The sequence below is a fragment of the Erythrolamprus reginae genome, chromosome 6 (assembly GCF_031021105.1).
Source record: "Erythrolamprus reginae isolate rEryReg1 chromosome 6, rEryReg1.hap1, whole genome shotgun sequence".
NCBI lineage: Eukaryota > Metazoa > Chordata > Lepidosauria > Squamata > Dipsadidae > Erythrolamprus > Erythrolamprus reginae.
The window spans coordinates 15,072,781-15,089,434 of NC_091955.1; positions in this window are offsets into that span (position 1 = coordinate 15,072,781).

Here is a 16,654-nt window from a genome sequence, read left to right on the forward strand (position 1 = left end):
ACTGCGAAATTGCCTTGACCCAACACCGGAATAACTGCACCCTGATAGTCCCTTAAGGAGAGGAAACATGGCTGCAACTGTTGCTTGGAGAAACGAGGGAAACAATGCCTGAGAGTAATCCACGGAACCAGGGAGTGGGCGGAGCCGGTGTCTACAAGCATGGTGCAGGCTGAATGGCCGAGGTGGACCACAATGCTAATCTTGTCAACACGCTGAGAAGAAGACTTCTGGATGACGGACTTCGGTTCCTTGGCGACAGCGTAAACAGTGTTGCACTCATAACGGCGGGAGCCCGAAGGCTTCGAGGACCAGCACGAAGAAACGGAGCCCTGGTCCCAGGACGAGGCAGAAGGAGGCGGAGGCGGACGACAGAGCCTGCAGACCCGAGCGATGTGACCCATTGCTCCACATCGGCGGCAAGCAGCTGATTTAAAAGGGCAAGCAGCCCGGAAGTGATCGCCGCCACATCCTCGACAGGGCGAGGGGGGGGGCGTGAGTGCTCCGGTGGAATTTCCTTGGGACGAGTGGCCACCAGGCGGCAGACTTCCTCCTCCAAAGATAAAGCCTTCTCAAGATCCTGCGGAAGACGGGTGGCATCTTGGCTTGGAGCAGCAGAGGTGGAGTTAACTGCGGCGGCGGCCATGACTGCCAGAGACTGATTTAACAGTTCAAAAGCTCGGACTTCATGCAAGGCGGTTTTAAAAGATAGTTCTTGTGTAGCCAACAACTGGCGCTTCAGGCGGCCGTCCCTAACGCCAAAAACCAAACGATCGAGAAGATAGTCATCCAGATTCTCGAACTCACAGTACAACGCTGCACGATGGAGGGCAGCAACGAACTCATTAATCGACTCCCCCTCAAGTTGATTTCTATGGAAGAATTTATAACGACGAGCGCAACGGGAGGGAGCAGGGGCATAATAGTCCTGAAGAGTGGAGAGGAAGTCGGGCCATGGGACATCATGAATAGAAGTCGGGGCAAAGAGGGCTCTCGCTGTCTCGAACATTTCAGGGCCACAAAACCCCCCAAAATACGATCTTTTTCTGGCGCCCGAAATTTTCGTGTAGCCATTTGTTATGAGGAAGCATTCGAAACGAGCCACATAAGAGTCCCAAGTCTCGCCGAGGGAGTCAAAAGGCGGAAAGGTCAACTGAGTGGACATTGCAACTCACCAGATGACCGCCCTGAATAGCGTGGAGAAAAAAAAACCAATCGTTCGTCGCCAGTATTAAGTCGGAGACACAGCACGTAATTAACTGCGGTTTATTGAAGTCGGACATGGAAAACAACCGGTACAAGTAATACACGGAACTGAGGAGCCTGAGCTACAAGACAGCTCATTTATACTCCAGCCCATAAAAATATAACCAATGAACACGCTACAAAGTTCCCTCCAAGTGACAGGAACGCCCAATGGCAGTTCCTTTACTAGTCACTGGGCAGAGACATAACACAAACCTAAACACAAATAAAAATGCAGACCATCCAGTGACAAAAAATTACAAAGATTTTTTTTACACAATGGTAAATCAAATTGCAGAAGTTTAAATGAAAAAAAACCCCTTAAAAATAAAGTACCTTAGTAACTATATAAAATTGGCAAATATTTAACTAGATTTTCATATTTATTGCAAGCTTTTCCAATTTTTAAACTGGAAGTTATATTTTGTATAAATATTTGCAGTCAATTGCATCTTAGATTGCACGGAAGTTCATGATTTAACACTTTTACTGCTTGTTTTATAGAATTTCCATTTGCATAGTAGCAATTTTCTATTTGTTCAAGCCCTTATACTATTACCGGACTCCATAGTGTCATCCCCAAACCCCCAACACTTTACCCTTAGATTATCTTCAGTTGACCTATCCAGATTCCTAAGAGGTCAGTAAGGGGCGAGTACAAGTGCACTAGAGTGCCTTCCGTCCCCTGTCCTATTGCTCTCCTATATCTCCTATACCTTTCTTCTATTCCTATATCTCTTCTTCTATTCTTTCATTGATATGTTCTATTACTATATCTTTTTTTCTATTATTTCTTAGATATATTTTACTATGAGTATCTCCTGTATAACCTTCATCATGTATTTTACTACATGTATATAGATATATATCCACTAAAACCCTCATTGTGTATTGGACAAAATAAATGAATGAATAAATAAATAAATAAATAAATAAAATAAAATAAGGTTTTAATTTGGATTTCTTCTCTTTGAGTGATGCAGCTGAGATTAATATGACTAGATAGTCTGGCTGGCTCTGAAAGGCTCTACCATATTATCTGGTTTCTGTCTTAGGTTTTTAGTAGATTCCATAAGCATCTCCAGCTTTTTCCTTCTTCGTTATTGAACTATGGCTCTTTATTCACAATAAGAAAACATCTTTATTTTATGAAATATATATATTGAATGTTGTATTCCAGTTGCTAAACCAAACTATACGAATTTGGACGCCCATCCTTCAGTTGTCTACCTAGCATTTCCCCCCAATAGGGCTGAAGTGAGACAAAGAAAGAAAATTACCTAGGTAACTTTTTCTATAACGTTCATCATAGCAGATCATGTACTATCTTTCTTCCAGCATAGGCACATCTGAAAAAGAATTTCTATTCTCCCCTCCCTTTTTAGCTGAATTTTCTGCTAGGGTACCCAAATCAATTTGTTCTTTTATTTTATTATCTGTGAAACTTGCAGTGGGTGATTGGGACTGAAGATATGAAAGTTTGTGGATAGCTGATTAACCAACAGTGGTAAAGTAACAAGTAGTTAAGACATCTGCTACAAGATAGCATAGCCATGAACGCCTTGGGGAAAATATCTGCAAGACAACAATAAAGGAAGCACCAAGATCCCTACAATTCACCCTTGAGCTATTTTCGTCTATTGAAACTCTGTAGAATTGGATTCTAAATTTCATTGCTGACATTTAGAAAAGTTGATACACTTCTCCCTGTCTGCAATACACACTTTCCACATGAGCATATATTTTGGAGTATGCAGTCTTTATTTCGAGGGTAGCGTGCTAAAATATCGAAAGCCTTTTCAAGTATTTACTGACTTTTGCCGAGCAAAAAAAAAAAAGACTTCAAGGAGCTCAATGTTTGGAATGTGGACCACTGAAGCCAGATCCCTGTGTAAGCCTTAAAGGATTCAAAGCACCCACTTAACATTCCATTATATTTGTCGCTTTTATTCTGTGACTGCAACCTGCCTCTCCAGGGCAGCCCAAAGCATTCACAATTCATTCTCAACATCTCACATGTCTATTGGCCAAAATTCGAGGTCTGTGGTGGCGAACCTTTTTTCCCAGGGGTACCAAAAATGTGTGCGTGCAAACTATTGCGCAGGTGCGAGTGCCCACACCCATAATCCAATGCCTGGGGAGGGTGAAAATGGCCTCCCCCTCTCCCCGGAGGCCCCTTGGAGGCTATAAATGGCCTGTTTCCCAACTTCTGGTGGGTCCGGTAAACCTGTTTTTTACCCTCCCCAGGCTCCAGAGCAGTGGTTCCCAACCTTTTTTTGCCCATGCCCCACCTAAGCATCTCTAAAATCCTGATGCCCCCCCCCCTCCCATGACATATAATTCTTACTGTTCAAAAAGTGAACATCTACTGATGTGGAAGAAGCCTAAAAAGGCCATTAACTTGGTTTAAACAAGGTTTCAATTTCTCCTGTTAAAAATCAAATTGCTAGACTCTAATAGCCTCAAGCCTGATGGTGTAAATGAGTCTTTAGACTCTTATGGAAGGCGAGAAGGGTGGGGGCAGTATGAATCTCTGGGGGGACCTCATTCCAGAGGCCCCCCCCCCAGAGAAGGCTCTTCCTCTAGGTCCCCCCAAGTGACATTGTCTAGTTGACAGGACCTAGAGAAGGCTGACTCTGTGGGACCTAACCAGTCGCTGGGACTCATATGGACTGGGACTCATTGCTCACAGTCACTCATGCCCTCATCACCTCGAGGTTCGACTACTGTAACGCTCTCTACATGGGGCTACCTTTGAAAAGTGTTCGGAAACTTCAGATCATGCAGAATGCAGCTGCGAGAGCAGTCATGGGCTTACCTAGGTATGCCCATGTTTCGCCATCACTCCGCAGTCTGCATTGGTTGCCGATCAATTTCCGGTCACAATTCAAAGTGTTGGTTATGACCTTTAAAGCCCTTCATGGCATTGGACCAGAATACCTCCGAGACCGCCTCCTGCCGCACGAATCCCAGCGACCGATTAGGTCCCACAGAGTGGGCCTTCTCCGGGTCCCGTCAACTAAACAATGTCGGTTGGCGGGCCCCAGGGGAAGAGCCTTCTCTGTGGCGGCCCCGACTCTCTGGAACCAACTCCCCCCGGAGATTAGAACTGCCCCTACTCTCCCTGCCTTCCGTAAAGTTCTTAAAACCCACCTTTGCCGTCAGGCATGGGGGAACTGAAACATCTCCCCCGGGCATGTACAATTTATGTATGGTATGCTTGTGTGTGTGTTTGTTAGTATATTGGGGTTCTCTTTTAAACTTTTTTAAATATTTAAATTTATTTGGATTTGTTACGATTTGTTTATGCCTTGTTGTGAGCCGCCCTGAGTCTGCGGAGAGGGGCGGCATACAAATCTGATTAATAAAATAAATAAATAAACAAACAAACCGCTGACCTACAGATCTACAGCACTCTACCTGCTGTGCCACCCCGTCTCTCTCTCTCTCTCTCTGTGCAGACAGCATCACATTTTAAAACACTGCCACAGCAGCCAAGGGGAACATCCCAGTGCCTCTTTGTGTGCACGTAGCAACCTCTCGCTTACTCTCTCTCCTGGCCAAAAGAGTGCCCGCTGAAAAGGACCAGCTCCTGGCCAGGAGAGCAAGAGCAAGCCACTTTGCCTCTGTCTCCTTCGCTCGGCTCCCCCCTCCTCCCCGCTTTAAAAGGGAGGCAGGGAGCCGCTTTTTCTGCGCCTTCCCAGCTCAGTTCCAGGATCTTTGTGGGCTGGGAAGCATCAGGGCAGGAACCTATGGACCTGTGCCGGCTTCCGGGATGGTGGGGGCCATGGGGGGGTGGGAGGGAGAGAGAGTCTCCCTTAGACTCTCCACGATTGACCTCTCCAGGTTCCTAAGAGGCCAGTAATTATTATTATTATTATTATTTAGATTTGTATGCTGCCCCTCTCCGAAGACTCAGGGCGGCTCACAACAAGAGTAAAACAAATCATAAATAATCCGAATAAGTTTAAAAAATTTAAAAATTTAAAGATTTGGGCAAAAGAGGCCCGCCCGCCCTCTTTTGCCCAGCGCCGCTTCGGAAGCCGCTGCCCAGCGCCTCTCGCCTTCCGCCGTTGCCCGCCCGCCCTCTTTCGCCCAGCGCCGCTTCCGAAGCCGCCGGACGCCGGGAACCAGCCGCCGCTGCCCTGGAGAGGCCGGTTGGGAAGGAAGGAAGGGAAGCAGGAAAGCGGCTGCTTCTCTCTTCCTCCTTCCCCACGCTGCTTGGTGAGCGGAGAGGCAGTCGCCTCGCCTGCCACCCTGCTCTGCTTCCCTCCCTCCCTCCGCAGACCCAGAGACAAAGGAGGCGCGGAGTGTGGAGAGCTGCCTGGCAGAGCGCTCACAGGCGGCGGCGGCAGGGGACAAAAAGCAGGCCAGCGCCGGCTCCTGCCTCTCTGGGACCGCCGACCGAGCGGAGCAGCGGCGCGGACGGCCCGCAGCCAGGGTGAGGGAGGCGGGGCGCGCATTGCCGGCTCGTCCCGTTCTGTGGCGCACACAAGATTGACAGGCATGCAGAATGACAGGCGAGCAGGAGGACCTTCCTAACTCCCTCCCCTCCCAGCCGAAAACCCAAAGGGGGTATGCAGGATGACATGCATGGCAAAGGGGCGGGGAGGATTGGGAGGCTCAAGCCTCCTTCGGTGGTGGCGGCCGGTTTCTGATTTTTGGGCTTGCACGCATTAATCGCTTTCCCATTGATTCCTATGGGGAACAGTTGTTTGAGATACGAGTTGATCAACTTAAGCCCAGGTCTAGAACCAATTAAACTCGTATGTCGAGGTACTAATGTATTCTCTTCCTTTCATATATCCTCTCCTCTAAGTTCACTTTTACCCTTATATATATTACCACATGTCTATTTTTCTTCCTATGTATTTGTGTATTGGACAAATAAATAAGCAGTCCAATCTTATTTTTTTCTCTTCTTTTTTTTTTAAATAAAGTTTTATTGATTTATTATTATTTTATTTATTTTATTTATTTATTTATTTTCTCTTCTTGACAGCAGGAGAAGGAAGAAGGGGCTCTGGCCAGCGCTGAGAGACTGCCTGGCACAGCTATCCACTGGCTCTTCAGGCAGGGGCACTTTCTCCCTCCCCCCCACGGCCCCCACCATCCGGGAGGCTGGTGCAGCTCCACAGATTCTCGCTTTCCAGCCAGAAAGGTCCAGGATGTGATTTGAGCATTGGGCCGTTTTTTTCACGTACCAGGCTTCAGAATGGCTGTGTGTGTGCATGGGGGGGCAGCGCACGGGGTGGTGGTTGTGCATGCCCGGGGGAGGGAAGGGGTGTGGGCACTCCCCCACCCACCCCCTTTTTGGCATGCGGATCAAAAAAGATTCGCCATCACTGAACTAGGCTATTTGCCCCAAAGAATCAGAGCTTCACCCACCAGAAGCTGCTCACTCAGAGAGACCAATAAAGGAAAAAAGCATTCCAGAAACCATGACTCTTTGTCTGTGATTTCTACACTATGCGCTAACGGTAAATATTTTACAGACATTAAAGTTGAAATCAGAATAGTATTGTTTCTGTAAACCATGCAGAAATAAAGGATACCACAAGGTACCCTATTCCATTCATCAATTAGTTTCTTCTGTAATCCTAGAGATTAGATTGCAGCAATCACTAAAGATTACATTGATGGTCCAAAATGAACGTTGGTGGCTGCAAACTTCCCGGGCATATTTGCCAGTACCTTTGGGGAAGAGATTCTTGGCCATGAATTGCATATGCAACTATTATCGCAACAGTAGTAACTGTGAGAGGGATCTAGTGGGCAACCATTTAAATAGGAGCCAGCAGTGTGCAGCAGCTGCCAAAAAAGCCAACACAGTTCTAGGCTGCATTAACAGAGGGATGGAATCAAGATTACATGAAGTGTCAATACCACTTTACAAGGCCTTGGTAAGGCCACACTTGGAATATTGCATTCTGTATTGGTTGCCACGATGCAAAAAGGATATTGAGGCTGTAGAAAAAGTGCCCAGAAGAGTGACATAAATGATTAGGGGACTGGAGGCTAAAACATATGAAGAACGGTTTCAGGAACTGGGCATGGCTAGTTCCATGAAAAGAAGGACCAGGGGAGACATGATAGCAGTGTCCCAGTATCTCAGGGGTTGCCACAAAGAAGAGGGGGGAGTCAATCTGTTCTATAAAGCACCTGAGGGTAGGACAAGAAGCAATGGGTGGAAACTAAAGAAGGAGAGAAGCAACTTAGAACTGAGGAGAAATTTCGAGTCAGAACAATTAATCGGGAACAGCCTGCCTCCAGAAATTGTGAATGCCCCAACACTGGAAGTTTTTTAGCAGATGTTGGGCAACCATCTCTCTGAAGCAGTGCAGGGTTTCATGCGTAGGCAGGGGGTGGGACTGGAAGACCTCCAAGGTGCCTTCCAACTCTGCTCTTATTATTATTATTATTATTAAATAGTTCCTTTGATGACTTTTAGTGGAAATGTACATAGCCTGTAATACCAGTTTTATTCCACTGAGCGCTCTTCAACTCGATGAAGCAGACGGCAAACCTCCCTCTCAATAACCGACTCTGCCGTTCAACTGAAAATAGACCACGCCCACATCTCTTCTAAACGTCACCAGGGAACTCGGACTCGCGCGGTCCACCCCCTTCCGCGTCCATCGCGAGAAAGGGCGAGACTATCCGGCCACCATAGATTCACCCGGTGCCCAAGCCTCTTTTGATCTCTATACCTGTAACTGTGAAGGGATGCTGCTTCCGGATAATCCCTGGCGCCGTTTTTTAAATGAACCCCGCATTAGATGAACATTCTAAGGACGTCTTTCTTTTCTAATTTGAAGAAAGGTGTATTTAACATAGACGTCTGTCCCCAGCCGTATTCTTTGGGCGGGAAAACCCCAACTTCTATTAAGAATAATGGACCCGGAAGATCCCTTTCCTATCCAAGATGTGACTACTCTAACCTTTTTCTACATCTTAAAAACTGACAGAACGCACGCTCGGCAGAACTTTGGAGTCTCTCTCGCGTGCGTCCATAAAATTATGGACATAAATTGTTCACAAGAGTAGTTACGAATTCATAACAATATCAATTTATAAAAGTGATTTTATTTATTAAAATAAATATCCATAAAATAAATATTATATACATAGTTCACGTTCATAAAAAATAATTTATGAATCTTTTATGAGTAGACAGTCACTTGCAGCAAGAGCGAGCGCATCTTCGCAATATCGGCCGTCGAAACCTTAGGCGGCTTTATGACACACGCGGACTTCAACTCCCAGAATTCCCTTTTCACGGCATGCCGAGGACACATCCACCTCCCCACCTCCCCCGCAAGCTTTTTTAGGATTGCTAAATTTCTACGCTGTGTTCATTCCACACAAAGCATCAATAGCGGAACCGTTACAACGGTTATTAGATAGTAAGACACATTGGCACTGGGGACCCAGAGAAGAGGCCGCTTTTGCAAGCTCCTTAAAACCCACCTCTGTCGTCAGGTATGGGGGAATTGACATGTTCCCTCCCTCTAGGCTTATAAAATTTATGCATGATACGCTAGTATGTATGATTGGTTTTAATTTGTGGTGTTTTTAAAATTAACTTAAATATTAGATTTGTTTTGCATTGTATTGTTATTGCTGTGAGCCGCCCCGAGTCTGCGGAGAGGGGCGGCATACAAATCTGATTAAACTTAAACTTAAACTTAAAACTTTCATTATCCCTGAAGTTTCCTCCATTCAGCTTTCAGTTAACTCTGACCAGTCTCCCTGTCCCTGCTACTGAAAAACACCCCCATAGCATAATGTTACCACCGTGCTTCATTGTTGGGATGGTATTGGGCAGGTGATGAGCAGTTCCTGGTTTCTTCCAGTTGTAATGTTTAGAATTGAGGTTAAACAATTCAATCTTGCTTTTATCAGACTAGAGAATCTTGTTACTCACAGTCCTTCGGGTGCTTTTTTGCAAACTCCATAGGCGTTTTCATGTGTTTTGCACCAAGAAGCTTTTGTCTAGTCACTGTGCCATAAAGCCCAGATCGGTGGAGGTCAGCGGTGATGGTTGTCCTGTTGGAACTCTGTCCATCTCCACATAGGATCTCTGGAGCTCAGTCAGAGTAGCATTGGATTTATGGTCATTTCTCTCACTAAGGCTCTTATCTCCCAGTTGCTCAGTTTGACCAAGGGACCAGTTCTTAGAAGAGTCCTGGTTGTGCCAGATGTCTTCTATTTGAGAATGATAGAGGCCACTGTACTCTTAGAAACCTTCAGTGCAGCAGAAATTTTATTGTAGCCTTTCTCAGATCTGTGCCTTGCAATAAGCCTGTCTCTCTGTGTTCTGCAGGTATTTCTTTTGACTTCATGGTTTTGCTCTGCTACAGAATGATTTGTCAGCCTTTAGTAAGAGAGGTGTGTACTTTCCAAATCATGTCCAATCAGTTTAATTTACCATAGTTGAGTCCAATGAAGGTGTAAAAACATGTCAGCAACAATCAAGAGAAATGGGAGGCATCAGAACTAATGTGTTTCATGTGTTGTTGCAAAGGATCTGCATACCAATGCCAATGTGATATTTCAGGGGGGTTTTCATTTTAATAAATATACAGACATTTCTAAAATTCTGTTTTCACGTTGTCTTTATGTACTACTTGTTCTGTCGGGCTCTCTGGTAGACTCCTCCCAAAAATTCACAGGTACAAATTGCAGACACACACACGTTTGAAAATTCAAAACAATGTTCTTTATAATGAAAATTCACTTAAACCAAGCCCTCTTTTGGTATAGCAAAGAGCACTTGTCTCCAAACAAACTGGTAATTTGTACAAGTCCCTTATCAGTTCTGTGATACTTAGTTTGCAGCTGTGAGGCAATTCACAGTCCTTCTTTCACAAAGTGAAACACACTTTGCTCTGGTTTAGTTTCAAAGCGGGGAAAAATCAGCACACAAAAAGTCAAAATCAGTAAAGCAGTCACGAAACACAACGATCAGATAATCCTCCACAATGGCCAAACCCACAGGCTGCTATTTATAGCAGCCTCACTAATTACCACAGCCCCACCCAACCACAGGTGGCCTCATTTTCTTTGATAATAATCTCTCAGTTGTTGTTGCCTATGCATCGCTCTCCACATGCGTGGCTGTATCATTAACTCTTGTTCTGAATCCAAGGAGGAGCTAGATAATTGATCTCCTTCTGAGCTGTCTGCCCCACTCTCCTCCTCCCTGTCACTCATGTCTTCTTGGTCAGAGAAGCCTTCATCAGCAGATTCCACTGGGGGCAAAACAGGCCTGCAGCATGTGGATGTCTCCCCCACATCCACAGTCCTTGGGGCAGGAGCTGGGCCAGAGCTAACCACAACACCCCTTGTGCAGTTTTTTGCACTCCAGAGGCTTCAGGGAAGCTTCCCGAAACCCTGGAGTGCAAAAAACAGCGCAAAGGGCAACCCAGTAATCCGCTATCTGAACTTACAGTTGGACCGTTGGACCGTTTTCACACTCCGGAGTTTCAGAAAACTTCCACAAACCCTCCGGAGTGCCAAAAAACAGCATAATGGGCAAACCGGAAGTCTGTTTTTCTGAAGTTCTGATTTGCCAGTTGGGCGTTTTTTTGCCCTCTGGGTCTTCAGGAAAAATCAGCTGAGCTGACATAGGGCAATGTCTTGTGTGCCCTCCGATATGGCTCCGCATGCCACAGGCTCGCCAGCACAGGTGTATACTTTTGCAAACTATTTTAGAAATAAGGATAACAGTTTTACCCTAAATTACCAATGTGATCTATGCAGAAGAAAATCATACTGGAACAGTCAAAGGGAATGCTTTTAGGTTACATATAGCTGAAATCAGGCTACAAACTGCAATAAACCCAATAATGTAGGCTTTCTGGAATGCTTTTAATTGAAACATTCTGTTATGTTTGCATGCTGTTATGAAAGAGAGATCCCTGATTGGATCAGACACAGATCCCTGATTGGATCAGATACAGATCCCTGATTGGATCAGACACAGCCAATAGGAGCCCGCAGGCTAACCAATAGGAAGCCTGCAAAGACGACCAATCAGGAGCTTCAGCACGAGGACTTGAAACAATGTCACCAATCCCAGCGCTGGCAAAAAAGTATATAAGTGTGGGTTTTTGCCAGGGTTTCTCAATCTCTCGCTAGATTCTTTTCCAGCCTGCGAGCTGGGCTCTCTGAATGCTCCTGCTGATCAAATAAAGAGCTGTTGTCACTTCCCTCTTGCCTCTGCCTCTGATTTAACAGTGGCGACGAGGGGCTTCGAACCTCCGCGGAAAAACCAGAGATGGCTACACTGATACCCCGCGCTCTGCCTTTCTTCAACCCTGAAGAGGACACATGGACAGCATATATGTCCAAATTTCAACTCTTCCTTCAAGCAAACAACCTCGACAATGCCAGAGACAACAGAAAACGAGCGATCTTCCTCCTCTACTGCGGCCCCATGGTCTACAACCTGGCCACCACGCTTGCAGACCAAGAATCCATAGAGGACATCTCCTGGGCAGCGCTACAAGAGAAACTCGCAACCCATTTCCAGCCAACAACTCCTGTCCGCCTCAGCCGCCACCAATTCTCTCTGCTAAAACAGGCTGAAGGCGAATCCATAAATGACTTTGTCACCCGACTGCGCGCCCTGCTAACGAAATGCAAGTACAAAGAGCCAGAGGAACACCTGGTGGACCGTTTAATCTTCGGGATGAGCAACCTAGCCTTACAAAAAAAGTACCTCATCGAAGAAGAAACGTCTTTACAAGACATCATAAAAGCCGTCAAAGCCGCTGAGATCTCCGACGCATCTGCCGCCGAACTCAAACGCACAGCTGCACCCATGCACAAGGTGACAGAAATCACCCCATCACACATGGGAGACTCCGCCGAACAACCGCCCGAAGCAGCAACTGACGAAGACTACTGCCTTCAGATCCGCTGCTCCTCACAATATGGCAATCCTCAGCGACCTTTCCCACTATGTTTTGGCTCCCATTCCCGATCCCGATGCCCTTTCAAAGATGCCCTCTGCCGCCGCTGCCATAGAAAAGGGCACATCGCTGAAGTTTGCCGAGCGCCCGCCCCAGGGGACTTCAACCAACCCTGGCAGCGCCAGCCAGCCACAGGCGGGAATTCCAACGCTCCCTATAACCGCGGGAACTTCAAGCAGTCCACAGGCTTTCACTCAGGATCCCGCAAAGGTAATTCCCCCTTTTCAATTAATCACAACTCTTCACCGGCCCAGGGGAAACTTTTCACCTCCCTTCTAATTAACAATCGGCCCTGTAAGATGGAAATTGACACGGGTTCCCGCTACTCCATAATGCCGTGGCACAAATTCCACCTATATTTGCCACATATACTAAAACACCAACTAACCCCCTGGACTTTTGGGCTGGCAGATTTTCAAGGGAATACCATTCCGGTATTGGGGTCTATCGATGTGCCTGTATGCTCTGATCATTTCAAAGGACTGTTGCCACTAATTGTCGTAGACGGCCCTAAACACACCCTGTTGGGGCTAGATTGGTTCCAGCCGCTAGGCATGGGCATCACAGGCATTCACTCCGTTACTGACCAAAGAATGCCCCCAAAGGACATAATGAAGGACTTTGCTGACGTATTCGAACCAGGGCTGGGCACATATAAGGGCACTCCAATATCATTCAACCTCGACCCATTGATACCCCCAATTCGCCTAAAACCCCGGAGGGTACCTTTGCCATTACTCCCTAAGGTCGACCAGCAACTAGATAAATTAATCGCCCAGGGAGTCCTCATACCAATTGACCACGCCAAATGGGAGACCCCAATCGTCCTCCCCCTAAAACCCGATGGCTCAGTTCGTATATGCGCTGACTACAAAGCAACAATTAACAGGGCTTTGCAACACAATGCTTACCCGATTCCAGTAGTTCAGCAGCTATTACATACTCTGGGAAACGGCTCTGTCTTTGCAAAGATTGATTTGGCCCAGGCTTATCAGCAATTACCAGTCTCAGAGGAAACTGCAGAAGCCCAGACAATTGTGACTCACCGGGGTGCATTCAAATGTTCCAGGTTACAGTTTGGGGTAGCTACCGCCCCAGGCATTTTTCAAAGCCTCATGGAACGATTGCTAAACAAAATCCCAGGGGTGGTGCCATATTTTGATGACGTGTTAATATCCGCAACATCAGCCCCCCAGCTATGGGAAAGAATTCGACAAGTACTCACTAAATTTCAGGAAGTGGGCCTCCGCATAAAACCGGAAAAGTTTTCTTGGGCAGTCCCCAGCGTCGAATTCCTGGGTTTCTCCATAGATAAAAGGGGGATCCATCCAACAGAAGAAAAGGTCTCAGCAATAAAAAACGCCCCTGTCCCAACGAACAAAACGGAACTACAATCATTTCTGGGTTTACTAAACTTCTATTCCATCTTTCTCAAGCAGAAAGCCACAACAGCGGAGCCGCTTCATCACCTACTTAAGCAAGGAACATCCTGGACATGGGGACCAGCCGAGCAGGACGCCTTCCAAGCCATCAAAGAAATGCTATCATCAGACAGTGTCCTCGTGCAATACAACATAACTATGCCTGTGACCTTAACCTGCGACGCTTCACCGTTTGGCATAGGAGCCGTCCTCAGCCACACTTTCCCAGACGGCACAGACGCCCCCATCGCTTTCTACTCAAAGACCTTGTCCCCGGCAGAAAGGAACTACTCTCAACTGGACAAGGAAGCGCTAGCTTTAGTCGCGGGCGTCAAAAAATTCCACGAGTATTTATTCGGCCGCCCATTCACCTTGATTACAGACCACAAACCCCTATTAGGAATCTTAGCAGGAAACAAACAGACGCCCGCATTCCTTTCCCCAAGAATGACCCGCTGGACAATCTTCCTAGCAGCCTACAACTACACTCTCATACACCGAGGAGGGAAGGAAATCGGCCACACAGATGCCCTTAGCAGATGCCCCCAGACAGACCTGGTAATAGACCCAGCCCCAGCCACGGACATATTGCTAATTGAAATGCAGGAGAACCCGATAATAAGCGCAGAGGAAATTGCCCGGGAGACAAATAAAGATTCGGTATTGTCTCAAGTCAAGCAGTGGGTCCTGAGGGGGTGGTCAGAGAAAATCCAGGGAGAGGCATTTCAAACTTTTAAAAACAGACAAACGGAACTGAGCGTGTTAAGGGACTGCATATTGTGGGGCGACCGGGTAATAGTTCCAAAACAGCTACAGAAAAAAGTGTTAAAATTACTGCATCAAGGGCACCCGGGCATGGTACGAATGAAGAGTCTGGCTCGGAGTCATTTTTTTTTTTTTCCCAAATATTTTTATTAATTTTCTTTAAAATGACAAACAAACTTACAAACATTTAACATACAATGTAGGGATGTATCATCCCTGCTCTTCTCAAAAGTATAATTGCAGATACAGAAAAAGGAATACACAATTGAATATCTAATTCAATGCTACTAATACAAAAAATATCTAGTAAAAAAATTTAATGTCATATAAAAATTTCTAATTAATTTCAAGTCAAGAAAATTCTTTAGAAAGAAAAAAAAACAAATTTCTATTCTTTCTATATAAACTAAATCTAATATAAATCTTAATAAGGAAAAGTCATCTAAAATATCTATACTTTTTGCTACTCTTCTTTCTTTATTTTTTTATTCTTATCTATCCATTCATAAACATTGTTCCATGTTGCGTAAAATTTGGTTTCTTCCTGTTCATTCAAGCGTCTTGTCATCATGTCCATTTCCGCGCAGTCTAATATTTTTGCAATAACTCCCTCTTCTTTGGGGATATCTTCCCCTTTCCAGTTTTGCGCGTATATAATCCTTGCCGCTGTAAAAATATGTATAATCAAGTACAAAATTTCTTTTTTATAATTTTGGTTAGTAATTCCTAGCAAACAAAACTCCGGGGTGAAATCTATTTTCTGCTTTGTAATTTCTTTTGTCATTTTTTCTATCATTTTCCAATACATTTTAGCTTTATTACATGTCCACCATTGATGGTAATAGGATCCTATTTCTTTCTTACATTTCCAGCACAGAGGTGATGTCTTTGGGAACATTTTTGCTAATCTACTTTGTGGGAGATGCCATCTATAAAACATTTTAATTTGGTTCTCTTTCAAAGAAACTGATTTTGTCATTCTCCAGTTACACATCCAAACTTTCTCCCATGTATCTAAATCAATTTCTTTACCTATGTTTCTACACCAATGTATCATACTATCTTTTAATGTTAATTCAATATTCTTGTGGGTAATCAAATATTTATATATTTTTCCAATTACTCTGTTATGGTTTTTAGTGATTAACTCGCTTAACAGGTTTTTACTTTTGTTAAATATGTAGAGTGTACTATCTTTCTGGTATCTGGATCTAATCTGTGCATAATGCCACCAATCAATTTGTATCCCTTCATCTTGTAGTTTAATTCTAGATTTTAATTTCATTTGATTGTCTAACAAGTCTTTATATCTTATATTTCTTGTATCATTAATGGAATTTGGGTGTATTATTGCGTCCAAGGGGGTAACCCAATCTGGAATTGTTAAAAAGTGGTTTTTCTTTATGTCTTTCCAGACATCAAATAAGTATTTTCTCAGCGTGTGTCTTTTAAAGTAAGAATGGTTTTTATCTTTATCGTACCACACAAATGCATGCCAGCCAAGCATGAGGTCATGTCCTTCTAATATTGATGTTCTCATGTCCTCTAAAGTTATCCAATTTTTAATCCATGTTAAAGCGGCTGCCTGATAATATAATTTCCAATTTGGGAGCGCAAAACCCCCCCTCTCTTTTATGTCTTCTAAAATATTTATCTTAATTCTTGCCTTTTTTCCTTGCCATAAAAATTTTTTAACCACATTTGTTAAGTTTTTAAAAAAGTTGGCCCCTGGATTAATTGGGATCACTTGAAATAAAAATAATACCTTGGGTAAGATATTCATCTTAATCGTAGCAATTCTTCCCAAAAATGATATTTTTAAATTATTCCATATTTCTAGATCCTTTTTAATTTCATTAATTAATTTTATATAATTATCATTTTTTAATGTTATTGTTTTGGCTGTTAGCCATATTCCCAAATATTTTACTTTTTTAACTATTTGCATTCCAGTAATACATTCTAGATTGCTTTCTTGTATTTTACTCATGTTTTTAGTTATAATTTTTGTTTTATTTTTATTTATTTTCAAACCTGCCACCTTACCATATTGTTCTATTGTTTGGATTAATCTTGGTGCTGTGACTAACGGATCCTCCATTATAAAAGTCAAGTCATCTGCAAAGGCCTGGACTTTATATATCTCTTTTCTAACTGTTAAACCTTTTATCTTTGAGTCTGATCTTATTTTTATTAAGAGTGCTTCTAGAGTCATAATGAAAAGAAGAGGTGATATGGGACATCCTT